The sequence below is a fragment of the Neomonachus schauinslandi genome, chromosome 9, assembly GCF_002201575.2.
Source record: "Neomonachus schauinslandi chromosome 9, ASM220157v2, whole genome shotgun sequence".
NCBI lineage: Eukaryota > Metazoa > Chordata > Mammalia > Carnivora > Phocidae > Neomonachus > Neomonachus schauinslandi.
In genome coordinates this window covers 88,201,897-88,217,391 of record NC_058411.1, presented here as the reverse complement: position 1 = coordinate 88,217,391, position 15,495 = coordinate 88,201,897, and positions in this window count along the sequence as shown.

Here is a 15,495-nt window from a genome sequence, read left to right as displayed (position 1 = left end):
GAAAGGACAGTGATGTCATATCTGGGATACACACTAAAAGTAATTCATTGTTTATCTGAAATTCAAGTTTCCTTCAGTGTCTTGTATTTTATGTGGCAATCCCAACTATGTTCCCTACAAAAGGCTAATTAAGCATTTTCCACATATTATCTCATTTAAGCCCTACCAAACTCCTGCCCTTTGTTTCTAGGTCAGGAAACTGAGACTCTAAGCAGTAAAAAGACTGCCCCAAGTTCACCTCGCTGGTGAAGGATGGCACCTGGCGAAGACCCGAGGCAGGACCTAGGTCCTGGAATCCTAGGAAAAGAAAGAAAACAAGCAAGGAAAGCAAGTCCACCCTGGGATATTTTGAAACATTTAACAGAAGCTTTAGCTCAAAGAAAGGGAAGGCAATTAGCAAGACCCATGGTCTCTGAAGATTGTCAACAACTACTTCATTGATGGCGAGTAACTTCCTTTGGGGAGCTGTGTTTAACTTGTAATCCCAGGTCTTTGACCGAGGAAACCTCCCCCCATCTCCTGTTGGCAGAGTAAATTAAAAATCTTCCTATATTCTGAGGAGAGAAATGAAACCTTTGTGGTAAATCTCATAAAAATGTGCCCTGGAGATGAAAAATTGCATTTAAACCTCAGCCGTCTATATTAATTATGAGGAAGGACAGTGTGATTTGGGAAAATAGGAATTATGAAATATTTCTCAGTGCTGCATGCTGGCGGAGACACTGACAAGCCAGAACGTAGGTGAGGTCGTGTGGCTGGGCTGCCGCTGGTGGGCAGCAGGCGTGCAGTGGGCAGCTGGCGTGCTGAGCGTGGGAGACAAGGCCCCTGAGCACAATTTATGAAGAATGAAGGACTAGCAGTGGTTAGCCTGGAAATAGACAGCTGAGGGGAAATACAACAGCTCTTAAATTATGTGAAACACTATCAGTTCTAATTTCTAGTGCCTAGAATTCTGTTACTGTGAAGGATAGACCTGGCATGGTAAGTAAAGTTTTACAGAGGTAGGTTTCTACTCCACATAGAAGATCATCTTCTAGAAACCAGAGTGGTGTAATGGTGGGATGGGTGATCCCTGGAAATAGTTCTATCGTCTTTTCCTGCAAGCCTTCAAGCTACACCTGGATGCCAGGCCATCTGGGATGTTACAGGAAAGATTTCTGAGTTGATTGAACAGCTTGATCACTTACACAAATATGTATGTATTTAAGAAATAATACTTTGATTACAAATAAAACTTGAAAAAGTAAAGTACCTCTCAAGTCTGTCATTTTGGGTCCATCCCTATTGCCACCATCTTTCTGGGTGCTTCCTCTCTTCCCTGGATTACTGTCCAAACCTAATTGTTCCCCGTGCTTCCAACCTCTTCTCTCCATAATCAATTTTCCACTGAACGTCAAGTGCGTTCTTGTTCAACTTCAAGTATATTCATTGTATTCCCTTGCCGAAAACCCTTCAGAGGCTCCCATCGTCTCCGGGGAAGACATGTGAGGTGCCTTGGCATGGTCCACAAGGCTGGTGCAGCTGTGGCTCTCGCCTTCCCCACCTTTATTCCCTGGCGCATCTGCTGCTTGAGTTCCTGCAAGAGCCGTGGTGCTTTATGTCTCCTTCCTTCACATGCATTCTCTCTCCTTGTGAAGGCCTCTCTGCCCCTTAGAACCTCGCCCAGATTTCACCTTCTGTGGGATCCCTTTGCCAGTCATCCTGGCTGCTGTGCACCCATCTCTTGCTCTATGGTTACTTCTATTATCGGCAAGTCTCCCGCCACCATCATTTTAAGCCTCACAAAGGCAGGGCCTGGGCATTAGGCATCTGTCTAACCACAGCGAGAGCACAGGGCCCGATACAAGAGAGGTGCTCATAAATACAGACAATATCATCAAAGAGAAACCTTTGGGAGGCTATGAAATGCACGCCTGCCCCAACATTTGTGAGGCCCAGAGCAACAGTATAAATGGAGGCCCATATACCATATATCTAAATATTTAAAAATTATAAATCAAGCTAACAAACTGTTCTGTAAAATAAGTTCTATCTTCCTACCTTGATAAATGTGCCCTCATCATGGCAATACCAAATATGTATAAAGCTCTATGCTTTTAATGACTGAAAATCGGCAAAATACCAAAGATGGCTGAATTTAATTATTAATGCACATGTCTGAGAACTCTCTTGATGAGTTGGTGACATTTGCATGAGAACAAAATGAAGACATACATAATTCATAAATTACCCTATATTTATTCCATTAAATTTATTCTCTTCACTTAACTTGAGCAAAAATCCCTAATTATGTGATTTTTCACATAATTTGAGTTCTAGTCATAGTGATCATCTAAAGGATTAAAAATGTAGTTGTATTCAAGATTTATTTTAAATATATTTTCACAAGAAGATAAATCAACCTCAAAGTCAAAATATAAAATTAAAATTATTTTTTATGTATATTTTCAAAATGCTTCAATAAAATCAGAAGTAAAACTAACGTTTTTAATTTTAATTTTCAAATAGTTAGCTAAATCTTATTAGAAGTTTCTTAAAATAAATTTGCATTTTGTAGCATTCAGTGTCCCTTTAGGTGCTAATGTAAAACCTCGGTATCATAATTCAAGCATGACATATATATATCTAAAAGCAATATGCATTATTTAATATTGCAAAACATTCCTCAGTTACTATGTGCAACTGTTGTGAATACCTTGGTAATTCACGAGCCCATGTGGAACTATGAACAGGAATGTGGAGAGAAGCAGGAAAAAGCACTCTCAGTGCCGCTGGGAAATAGTCCTTCATTATGCACAATTCCACTGTTCACGCTTAGAGAAAGGATTTGACAAGTTAATTAGTCTTTCCTCTTAGCTAAGCACAAATCCTCTCCACGCCCAGAAGCTGTGTCTGCCTCCAAGTGTCGGACAAGTGGCAAAATCCACAAACCTTCATGGCATTTAGGTATACTTGCTTTTTGTTTTTTGTTTTTTTTTAATTGAGATATAATTAACATATCACCTACGTTTCAAGTGTACAGCATAATGATTCAATATCTGTGTATATTGCAAAATGAGGCCTTAGGGCAACAGATGCAAAGTGGTGTTTGTCGGGGACGTGAACAGTGTTCGTTACCAGAGCAGATGTTTAAAGTTCCGGGTCAGGCTGGGTCAGTGCTGAGTGCCAGATCTTGAGTGACAAGGGTGTCCATGAGCTCCTTAACATATTGATTTTTTTGTTTGCATTTTCTCTAATTCATGCAGGGCCCTCTAAAGTAGAAGGTACAAGGCACAGGCCCTTTTTGCACCAGCCTAAGAAGGGGTATACTGATCAGATCTGTTTATGTGGGTGTATTTAAAATAGCTTGATCTCTTTCATATTTAAAGTATTATTGCAATCTTGTTTGTTACTTCAAGTTCTTAACTCAAAGGCCGAAAGGCCTGGTAGTAAGGGCACGGAAGTAGGGATAAGGAGACCTGGTTTTGAGTTCTATCTCTGGCACTCATTCAGTGTATGAATTTATGCAAATCTGAGTCTCTGTCTTCTCATCAGGAAAAAAGGAGGGTAGAAATGAGGGTAATTGTTAGGATTAAACAAGGTAAGGTAAGTGGAAGGTTTTTGTAACTAAGAGGCAGTTCGTAAATGGGGGTGCCTGGGTGGCTCAGTCGTTGAGCATCTGCCTTCGGCTCGGGTCATGGTCCCGGGGTCCTGGGATCGAGCCCCGCATCGGGCTCCCTCCTCTGCGGAGGCCTGTTTCTCCCTCTCCCACTCCCCCTGCTTGTGTTCCCTCTCTCGCTGTGTCTCTCTGTCGAATAAATAAATAAAATCCTTAAAAAAAAAAAGATATGGAGAAAATATCAAATTATTAAAAAAAAAAAAAAGAAGCAGTTCGTAAATGAAAGGCTTCATTTGGTATAGCCTTGTATCTGTCTTCTAGGCCTGTCATTACAAAGTACCACAACCTGCTTTGCTTCAGCAATAGAAACAACAGAAACTTAATTCCTCACTATCTGCAGGCTGGAAGTCCAAGATCAAGGTGTCAGCAGGGGTGGCTTCTTCTGCAGCTTCTCCCCCTGGCTTGTGGACGGCTGTCTCTGTGCAGTGTGTGGTTTTTCCTCTGTGCGTGCCTGTGTCCCCATTCCCTCTTCTTGTAAGGACACCAATGACACAGACTTAGGGCCCACCCCAATGACTTCCATGACCTCGGCATCCTGGGTAAGGTTTTAACACCTCTGAGTTTCAGCTTCCTTATCTATAGAGCGGGATTGATATCTGCTAGAATTTCAGTGAGGATCAGCTGAAATAATATGCATAAAGCTCTTGGCAAAGCTCCTGGCATGTGGTAAGTGCTCAATAAACAAGAATTATTATGACCTCCATGGCTCGTCTTGGCTAAATCCCAAATGACTTTGTCTTCTTTACAGTTTTGTCATATGAGAGCCAGTTGGGGAATGGTGCCAGGTGCATGAAAACAGACTTGTAAAGAACAGGTAGGTTTTGAATATGCAGAGATATGAAGTAGAAGAATACTTAGGGTAGAGAGAATGAAATGAGTAAATGCACAGAAATAGAAATATGGAGAGGCCTCTATGCCAGCAAGGAGATCTATTTGAAGGCCTTTTAGGAGACATGGAAGGGACTGGACTAGATAAGGCTGGAAAGAGGGAGGCTGGGGGAAGCCTTGCTAGATTTGTGTTCCCACATGGGAGCCATAATCTTGGACTCATGCTCAAGGTCGAAGGCACGATGGTTGCTGTTGACTCAGGTGTGTGGGCTGGGATGCCAGGTAGTGGGGAAGGGGGTGGGCATGTTGCAAAGCTTGGCCCGTAGCTCTGTGGAGCCTTTTCTGCTGCTTGGTGAGCCTGCTGCCTCATCGGAGACAGGACCCGAGCATCCCTCTGCAGGACATTAGTGAAAAGTCTTCACAGACTGTCCTGAAGGAGCCATGGGCATGAAAAGCAGAAGCTGAAGGGGGAATGCACTGTAGGGCCTGGGCTCTCATTGTCCTCAAAGAGCATGAGGATGCAGCTTCTTTGTGCTCGCCACAAGCCATCACTTACTTGGGTTCCCCTAGGCCCGTGACTCAGGGCAGAAACAAAGTTTTGTCAGTGTTTCTGTTGTTTGCAATCTCCAGTGTTACCACTCTTTTCTCTGCTTAGTTAGGCCAAGCAGCCTCTAGCCCTGGTGACTGGGTGAATTTAACTGCATGGCTTCATTTCTCTCTCTCCAAGTTTTACAATCCCCTTTCTATTTTTATTTACTTATTTTTTTTTAATAGAAGTTCTATGATTTTTTTTAATTTAAAAAAATGTTAATGGAAGTTTGGATGATAACAAGATTATATTAGTTTCAGGTGTACTTTCTCTTTGTCATAGGATTTTTGTGACCTTTTCTACCTCAAACCAAGATTTAGAGCAGCTACCTTACCCATCCAAAACCTCAGAAAGTCACCAGGACCCCTGGGAACTGATTCATTTGTTCTCCAAGCCTGTGCTTTTTTTCAAAAGACAAATTGACCTCTGTTCTATTACAAAGAATTAGTAGGCACTAATTTATAGTCACTTTACTTCCCATCAAATGATATTAGAAGTAATAAAAGGCTGGATAAAGGCCATCCACAGACTCCTAAATTGGAAATATCTCTGACCAATTGTCTTCGCCCTTTTAAATCCCGTTTGGCAGCTGGTAACCATTCCCCTGCATGATGTTAGACGCACCCTAATTTTTCTGTGTTTCTTGAGCTTTGGAAAAAGAAATACTGCGTATGTAGTTTTCCAACTGAAAAGGTGCTGAATTCAGCACATGGTCAGAGTGTGTGCGAATATACCAGGCTGAACTGTGAGAGATTTTCCAGTACAGCCTTCCAGTCTCTACTTCCCTTCACCCCACACCCCACTGTGGAGGTTCATTTCTTATGGCACAGTGTGTCCTCTGAAAAGTCACGTAGCTGTTGGCAGCGAGAGGTGCTCTCCCAGCAGTGAGGACTCCTGCCTCACTCCTACAGGCTGGCTCACCTCTCTCTGTAAGTCCCTGGACCTTGAGGACAAGGACAAGAAAGCAGTAGTAAGGGAGAATGTGCTAGAGGAAAATCACATTCAGCAGGCCTACAGGCAATGACTCCAGCTGACAAGATCACAGGCAACAGCTCAGCTACCACCCTTAAAACACCTCTGCGGCTGGAGGAAGATGGATAACATTTGCCTGTTTTGCTCACTATTTTTGTTTTCACTTGTTTCTCACATTTGTGGGTACTCACGTTCAGGCAAACATCTGGCTGCTTCTGAATCAGGGAGGCCATTGAGGAGTACAGTTAGGGTTTAGGAAAGTTTTTTAAGGAGGTAAGGAAGGTCGTGTGGAGGGCACACAAGGTGGAAGTAGCTTGGATTGAAGACTAAAGAAAGGGATTGAAAAAAATTAAAGAAAAGCAATGTGTGTAAGTGAAAAAGGGAACAGAGCCATCCAAGAGTGGTAGGTCCAGTCAGGCATCCTCCAGATTTGGTCAATGACAGATGGGAGGCTAAGTTTAACCCACAGGCGCCTTCAGTGATACTGCTCAGGGGAACCCTGAAGGAATCCTGGGCGCTGATATTTCCTAGTTGTATAAGCATGGGCAAATCGTGTAGTATCCTTGAACGTCAATCATCTCAAGTATAAACATTCACCAATGTTACCCATCTATCACAGATCAGTATCATAGATTGCTATACCCAGGAAATGAACAGGTGAGCCATGGCACTGCCCCAGCCACCTTGGGAACCCCGAGGAGGCTGAACAAGTCGAAAGCATGGCTCCTGGCTGGGTTTGCCAACACTGTTGCTGAACAAACTCAGACAAACTCATCCTAAGCAAAGCCAATAACTCAGGAGGCGGTAGGGGAGGGGTTGGAAAAGAGAAAGGGAGAAATTTATTTCAGGTGTCCACAGCCAGGGGAGGTGGCGGGCTCAAGCATTAACTACCTCTCCGCCAGCAAGATGGACACCTAGAGTTTTATAGGAGAGGATCAGGTGCAAGAGCAAGCAGAGAGCGTGTGATCATGGGTGGGTGTTGGTAGGTGTTCAGCCCCCTGTCAAGGGCAGGGAAGGTGGCATGTGGTCTTCTAGGCTATCAGGGCTTTCCTGGTCTGGTGTATTGGGATGTTTCAAGTCATTGCAAAACACCTTCAGCAATGCCTCAAGAAAGTGCAAGAAGAAATAAGCACAATGGGTTTTAGTCAGAGCATGAGTTAAGAGGTCTTGTCTATTTCTGGTTTTAACTGTTGGGGTCTTTGGTTGAGCAAGAGGGCTTGCTGACAGTAATAATAATATCTAACAATAATGTCACAGTGATCAAATAAGATCATGCATGTGAAAGCATTTTGTAAACTGTAAGCACTATCTAATGATTGCAAACCACCTGACTCTCATTATTTACGTGAACCAGGCCAGAGGCTGGTCAGCAATTACAATGTGCCTTCAAGGAGTGCACTTTTATTACTTCCTATTTCATAGTAATTTGGACTATGTCAACAGGCTAGCTTAGTGAAAGACCTTGGAATATTCTGCTGTGGTGTGGTCATAGATATTGGCAGTCTTAGTTTAAAAAAATGCAAATCTTCATGCTTTGTAAGTTCTTATGATGCTTCCTAACCTAGCCCATGGTTTGTGTGGAGCAGAGATATAAACACTCTGGTTACAGTTCAGGAAGGAATCCCAGTTTACCATCCCACCAATTTTTCTTCCTGGAAAATTTGTCAATCTTAGTCATCCTACTTAGAAGATAGAGGTCATTTGGGTGGAAATGCACTTTTGTACTCTGTGGTTTCTTTTCTTAATTTTTTTTTTAATTAAGTAAACTCAGCCCCCAACATGGAGCATGAACTCAAGACCCTGAGATCAAGAGTCGCATGCTCTCCCGACTGAGCCATCCAGGCGCTCCTGTACTCTGAGGCTTCTGAGGAGACACATGAGAGAGTGCAATGTAAAGGGCTTGTGAACTATAAAGTGCTAAAGTCAAGTGCTGTGAATGCACTACTGTTGTTGTTCATGGAGGCAGTTTGTGGTAATGGAAACAAATGGAATCTTGAGCCAAAAGAGCTGAGTTCAAGTCCCGACTCTAATATTGTCTATTTGTATGACCTTGGGCAAATCAGTTAAGCTGCCAGTGCCCTACTTGTGTTATCTGAAAAAGGTAGAAAATGTGGTAAATATAATTTCACCAAAGCACCACAGGTACGGAGGACAAAATACGAGACAACTGTAAAGTGCTAATGTATTTGAATATAAGCGCATGAGCCATCTATTTTCTCTTCCCGTTGCCCACCCTCTGTCCTGCTGGGGAAGCCTGCATAGTCTTTCTGCACAGGCTCTGCACTGAGGTTTTATGTGTCTGAACCTCACTGAGTTCTGATTGTTGACTTAATAGTCATAACCTTTAAAACCCACAAGGGCTTTTTAGACCAAGTGGCGGGGAAGAGACAGGAAGTGTAATATCCCCGGATGGAGCCTGAGGTCTGTGCTGTACTTCCAGTGAAGGTGATCTCTGGTAATCTTTGGTTTCGAATGCCTCCGTAGTGCATTTTCCATCATGCTTACGATGAGAAAGATGTCATCTGTGTGGCATCTGCAGAGCCTTGGTTGAGAAGTGAGTTGCTTTAAAACATTTCATTTCAGATTACTCATAAAGATTGCAGTGGCACTGTTCCTTCATTCCACCTGGCAGTCAATTTTCTTCACGATCACAATAGCATGAGTGTCATCTTTTGAGCCTAAATACTGTAGTTTAAAAGTCCCTTGAACCTGAACTAAAACACTTGTTTTCTTTAGTGTGAGCTTTTCTATGGCTTGGCTTAAATTCCTTTTAAATCTGTTTTGAAATGCAGCTTATGTGAGACGGTCAAGGATATTCTTCCCTTCTCTCAGCTTCCTGTTTGGGACCCAGCGTGGTTCGTCAGTTCAAGTACACAAGGCAGGTGCAGACTTGATTTGACGGACAGCTTATAGGAACTCTTGGCTCAGCATTTTAAGTGAGATAGACTTGGCATTTAGTAGGATGTCTTGCTATCTGGAAAAATCTGTCCTTATAGGACCAGGAGTTTTTATTCACCTGAGGAACACCGACATCTTTCAATACTTATGATGCATTGCTAACACATTTTCTCCTTTTTTGGCTAGTGCCAACTGGCAAGCATTTTTCAGCTGGTGGGACACCACTGACATTTTTGCTTTGCAGGGAATAGGTACTACTTTTGGGACAGATGGATATTATTTACCTTAATACTAAAACTTTACAAAATTGTTACAAATATATATATGAGGTCTTAATTTAATAATATTAATAAGATGAACATGATTCTCTCCTGTTGGGAAGCAGAGTATTGTGGAAATGGGCCCTGGTTCTGAAATCAGAAGATTTGTGCTTGAATCCTGGCTATCCTACTAATTAGCTACATGACCTTGGACAAGACATTTAGCCTTTACAAGTCTTAATCTCCTGCTTTGTGAAGTGGGAGATAGTAAGCATGGTTGGGACTTCAAATGAGCTAATGGATATGATTGTGGGGTGATACATAGGTGAAAAGAAAGATTATCATAAAGAATCTTTACGCTTGGGGGAAAAAAATGAATCTTTATCCTTCAGGCTGCTGGGAGTTGGAATTACATTTTGATTTGGGAGGTTTGGCCAATAGATTTCATATGATCTTTGCTTTTATGATTTCAGAAGATAGTGCAAGATCTCAGGGCTTCATGTCAGCGATTCCAACGGTGTCATTGTTTGATGAGGAGGACGAGGAAGAGAAGTTTCCTTGAGGAAGAAATTTTTACTCAGTTGGATGATGCCTTTCTAAAATCCCTCCAATCCTAAAATCCTGTTATGATAATATTCTAGCACTAAGCATTGCAATTAGTCTAAGGGCCTCATGAAACTTAGACATTGACTCATTCACTCACATCACAGAGAGAGGAACAGCAGCTAGGGGACAGGTGACACTGTGCCCAGAGCTTGACAAGCTCTGCTTTGTTGTTTCAGTTGACTGAGTATCTTTCTAGCTTCTCCTTAGGTCTTTTGTGTCAATCTGGTTTAACTGATACTAAGATATGTAGGGACCTAAGTGCTATGCAAGGTACAAAAATTACAGAACTCATCAGGAGTTAACAATCCCGTGAATCCCTTTTTCTGTGGCGCTGCCTCTGTTATCTATTTCCATATCTGCATCTGCATCTGTAACTATACTGGAAGGGGACTGTGTCTATGAGGGCCTTAAAGAGAGTCCCACTGCTCCCAGCATCTGACTCACCTTGAAGCAGTTCTGGCTGTCTTAAACCTGGGCCTGGGGAGAACTGAGATCTGTAGTTAGTATATCCAGGACAAACAATAAAATTTGCTGAGTACATTTGGCTCAAGGGTAAATTGGTGGAAAGCAGGACAGTTTTGGCATCAGGGATCACTCTTGTATGAAGGTCTACGTAGTCATAAGCTCCAGCCTCAGTAACGGTGACCAGCCTGAAACACCTTTCCTCCTTCATCACATGGCCTCTGATATCATCTTATAAGGAAAGGTTGGACTCACCTTCTGATGAGCTATGGTAACAGCTGCTGTTGCCATGGGCCCATGGATTCTTCCAGCTCACTCATTTGATCATTCACTCATTCATTCATTCCACAAATGTCTATTGAGTGTCTACAATAGAACAATTCCAAATACTGGTGGCAAAGTAGTGAGTGAAACCACATAATCTTTGCCTTCATGGAGTTTTCAGTTTATTGTGAAAGAAATAAATGGATGAAAGTTATCCCTGCTATGGGCATATATGCCTGTGACAAGCACTGGGAAGGAGGGAATTAGGCCTAGAGGGAGACATCAGGGAAGAGCTGAAGAAGGAGAAGGGGATGACCAGAAAAATGGGCCTAGGAGAGCTTCTGAGGGCAGAGGACATACTACACACCAAGGCCGCCCATGCTGGTGGTCTGTAAGAAGAGTGTCTGAGGGTGAGGAAGAGCAAAGGTGGGATGGGACTGGGGAGAGAGAGGCGATTAAGGTCAGGGTTTTAGACTTTAAGCCTATGGGCAATGAGAAGACAAAAGGGCTTTAAGCATGGGAACTCTTTCTGCACATTGGAGAAGGACTGAGGGAGGCACCTGACAGGTACAGGGACCCCAGGTTGGCTCAGTCTGGAAGAGAGAAAGTAGCAGTCATGGACCAGGTGCTGGCCATGGAGGGCAGGGGTGGAGGGATATTGAGAGACATCTAGGAGGCAAGGCCTTGGAGAAGGTTTGCTCGTGAGAGAAGGGAGGGAGAGAAGGTGATGGGGATGCCCCGGTGGGCCAGGAAGGCCAGAAATGAAAGCAAGAGTCAGGGTTGGAGGAGGCAGAGTGGGTAGGCAGCAGGGAGAAAGCAGCAGGAAAGCTTTTGTTTAATTTTATTCCTTCTGCTTATGAACACTGCTCTAAGCCTGGTTTGTCCGATTCAGTTTCCACCGTAAGCAATTTTGCCTTAGAGCTTAACTGTGAGGGGTCATTCAACCACTGGGTTCAGTTTTCGGTTTATTTTCAGGCCTGCAGGTACATGACCATGTCACAGGGAAGGAGACGTTGATATTTGCTCCTGCAGCTCTGAGTTTCCACCCCTCTTCTGGAATGTGGCTTTCCTGGCCTTACGCAATCTTCCTCCATGCCCCATTTCTCCTCACTAACTTTCACCCTTGACCGTGACCAAGCAAGTTTAGTTAGCCCGAGGTTGATGAAAGCCCTTCTAGTTTTTGTTTTCAGCTCAGTAGCCATTCTCCCCTCAGGCCATCAGTTGGGCTTGTTCCTGGCTGAATGGTCTCCATGACCCTGGAGGTGCTTTCAGGGATGGTGAGGGTGGGAGCCACTGCCTCTCACCCAAAAGAGTCCTAATAGAATCCCAGCCCAGCCCAGCCCATGGAAGCTTCAAACTGTTATTCAGTGCCAGGTGGCCTACAATGACAGTGCATATTACTTTTGTTATATTAAAAAGAGGTTGGTATTAGAGAGATGATGAGATCTTGACATTTTGGGGGGATTTGGTGTGAAGAGACTTTTTTTTTTTTTACATAAACGTCACTGTCCCTAATGCGTATGTCCATTTTTGCATCCAATTAGTGATTTGATACACATTTCCTGAGCCGTTACCCATGTGCTAGGAATAGTGCTGAAGAGGAGGAAGGGGGGAAATGTGAGTGATGACTGTTTCCAGTCCCAGCAGTGCTTCTCAGACTTTCCTTGAAGTACTCGCATGGTCGGGGGACTGAGTGCCGACTACAGGCAGAACTGAGTCTTGGCTTGGGACGCTGCTGCTGGTTGTGGCAGAATCACTTGTCATAATATCCCTTGATATTTGTTTGAGGGCTTCTGTCTCAGTTTAAAATTTCATGTACCTCTTACACTTGGCTCTATCATATATCCATGGTTGTTTAAATATTCAAAATGCCCCCCACCTTAAAAGAAAATTGTTCCCCCGTTAAGTACATCCTACTTATCCCGAGCCCCTTTGCATACACCTGCACAGCCACAGACATAGTATCACAGGAAAGACGAGGAGGGGATCTCAAAGTCTGGTGGGAGGCACAGCCCGGCATACCCAACAACAGTGCCATGGGAAAGAGAGGCAGGTGCTAAAACGGGGTCTTGAAGAAAGGACTACGGATTCTGAGGGGTGGGGTAAGCATTTTGGGAAATGAGGACTGCCTATGTAAGTGTGTGGAGGTCTGAAATAAAATGACTTGTGTCAGGAATAATTTGCAAGAGCACAGTTGGTGGTGACGGAATGAGCCAGGAGAGTAGATGGCAGCCAGACCGCGAAGGGCAGTGAATGTCACACCGTGAGTCTGAATCCAATCCAGAGCCCCAGATTCCATAGGCAATGAGAAGCATTTGGAGTTTTTCTCAGGTGAGCTGGAAATGTCACCAATAGGACTCGGCCAGAGACTGTTACAGGGGAGGGCAATTCAGAGTTCAATGCCAGGATTCCCTTCACTCTTGGACCTTCTGGAACGGGGGGCAGGTGGTGGGGGTTGGTGAGCAGTAGGGAGGCCCGCCCACTTCTGATGCCCATGAAGTCTGGGGTGGGGTCTGGCAATCTGTGTGTTCAAATATCTCATTTCAAATCTGAAAGCAATTAGCCAGGTTTGGGACTCGCTGATCTTCCGCCACTCTTTTATAGTGCGCATGAGCAGAGATGGGAGCCTAGAGAGGCAAAGCCATCTCCCAGTGTCACCCCACTCATTACTGGCAGACACCCGGGACTCACACTCTACTCCCCAGTCATGAGTTGCCCCCAGGAGCCTTCTCCTGGGGGGGGTTTTCTGTTCACCTTCTCTTTTGTGTATTTCTCCATAACTAAAAGCATGTGGGAGGACAGAGTTGTTTTGCAGGGCCCTGGAAGTTTTGTGTCCCAGCCAAGGTCAGTTGAGCATTCTGATTAACATACTGTAGGTAATGGATGTCTAAAAGTCTGAGGGCATAAATATTTTAATGTAGCCATACCGTGTCGCTGTTTCTTTCAGACCTGCACTTCAATTTTTATTTACTTTTATATGATGTTGGCGTAGGGCCACAAGGTTTTCCATCAACAGAAATGGCTGCTGATTGAGGTGATTTGCCTTCTCCCTGGCACTGAAGAGAGACCCATTCTCCAAAGCAGGTGTCTTTAGATCAAGATGAGCTGTTGGATGACACAGTGGGGAATACACTTAGTAAAGCAATGTCATAAACTGGGTTGGTGTCAGCTTCCTGATTTAAAGCTTTGCTCTATTTGGTCATGAATTATATATTCTTTTTCAGATTGATCATTTCTCCCACTGATAAAGGGACAGTGTTCTACTCGGTGGCTTTGGCCTCTGACCCGAGAAATATACCGATGCATCAAAATTCCCTGAGCTGACAACTTGGGTGAACTCTGGAGACTGTAAATCTGTGAAGGCAGAGAGTGGGCAGGCAAGCCTGTGTGAGGGAACTCTCCCCTCACTTAGTATGCATCGACGGCCATGATGGTCGAGCAATTCCTCATCTGCCTTTTACCCAATGTAATTTGCAAATTGATTATTCTTCCTTGAAAGTCTTTCTTAATTAAATAGTAACTACAGTTATTACCCTCAGACAAAGGGGACATTCTAGTGTCTTGGCAGAGGACAGCCTTAGCTGAGTGGATTTTCATTTGTTGAAGTGCCCGTCATGGACTATTGTGTGCAGAGCCCCGCCTGATGGCTCCTTCTAGGGGAATGAGATAGTACTACTCCTTGCCCACAAGCAGCTAGAAACAGGGGAGTTAATAATCATGCCTTATAACAAAATATGTATAGAAGCCTTTGCTTTTCAATGCACTTATTTCAAACACTATCCCATTCCATTTCCATACCATGAATGGCAAATGACAGTTGTCAGATGAGGAAAGTAAGGGAGAAAGAATTTAGGGATTTGCTAAAGCTCATAGAGAAAAGTGAAAAGCAAGACTAGAATATAGATGACCAGTCTCCTTTTCTCCTTGTCTGCTCCTGATGTTGAATGAGGTCCAACTGTGTTCATTCAACACCATTTTTAAAATGTCAGATATGATTGGGCCCTGTGAACATGGTATAACTGTCATGAGGCAACAGGCATCTTCACTGGACCCCAGCCTCCCAATCAAGCCAGTGGTTCTGAATCCTTGATAGTGTCAGAAGAATCTGGGAAGCTTGTTCAAAAGTTCAATTACTTGGGCCATAGCCTCGCATTTTAAGAAGCCTGGATATGCCCCAGCATACACATTTCAGAAGTTCTTGAGGTGAATCAGATGGCCAGTTAGGGTGGAGACCATGGAATTAGGCTCTTATTTTCACCAGGATTGCACAAGGAAAGGTGAAATGGAACCTGACATATGATCCCAATCAGACGGGAGATTTGTAGGGGAACGGGTTTCACCACTGGGAAGGTCTCAGAGCCCATGGAGAGATAGGCACAGTCTCTGCCATAAGAAAACATACCCATGTCTCTTTGATGAAGCTCTTCTGGCTTAAGCCACGTCAACCTAACAGGCTGGAAAAAGAAAGCCTGTCCCCATTATCCACACTGGATCTGTCTCCTATGTTTCTCCCCATCTCTTCCTCCCTTCCACATACAAAATTCCCTTCCTCCATCAAAATCCTCCTTCTCCTCCTCCAAGACCCAGCTCTCATGCTCCCCTATCCATGATATCTTTGATTTCCCTTCTCAGAGTGACTCTGTTTCCTCTATGATATTTAGCACTTTGTACTTCTATGGTTTTACTTAGCCATCCTATGTGAGGCTAGTTTCTGACTTGGGGATACATTTCCTGTTCATCTTTGTCCCTCCCAGTAAGTAACACAGAGCCTGACATATTGGGGATGATCAGTATTTGTCTGTTGAGTTAAACTGACTTAGTGAACTGAGCCTACTCAAAATTAATGAATGAATGCATCAACTCAAATATAGAACACATATCCCCACCAAAATTTCTATCCTTGACAGCTTAAAGAAGAAGAAGAAGAAGAAGAAGAAGAAGAAGAAGAAGAAGAAGAA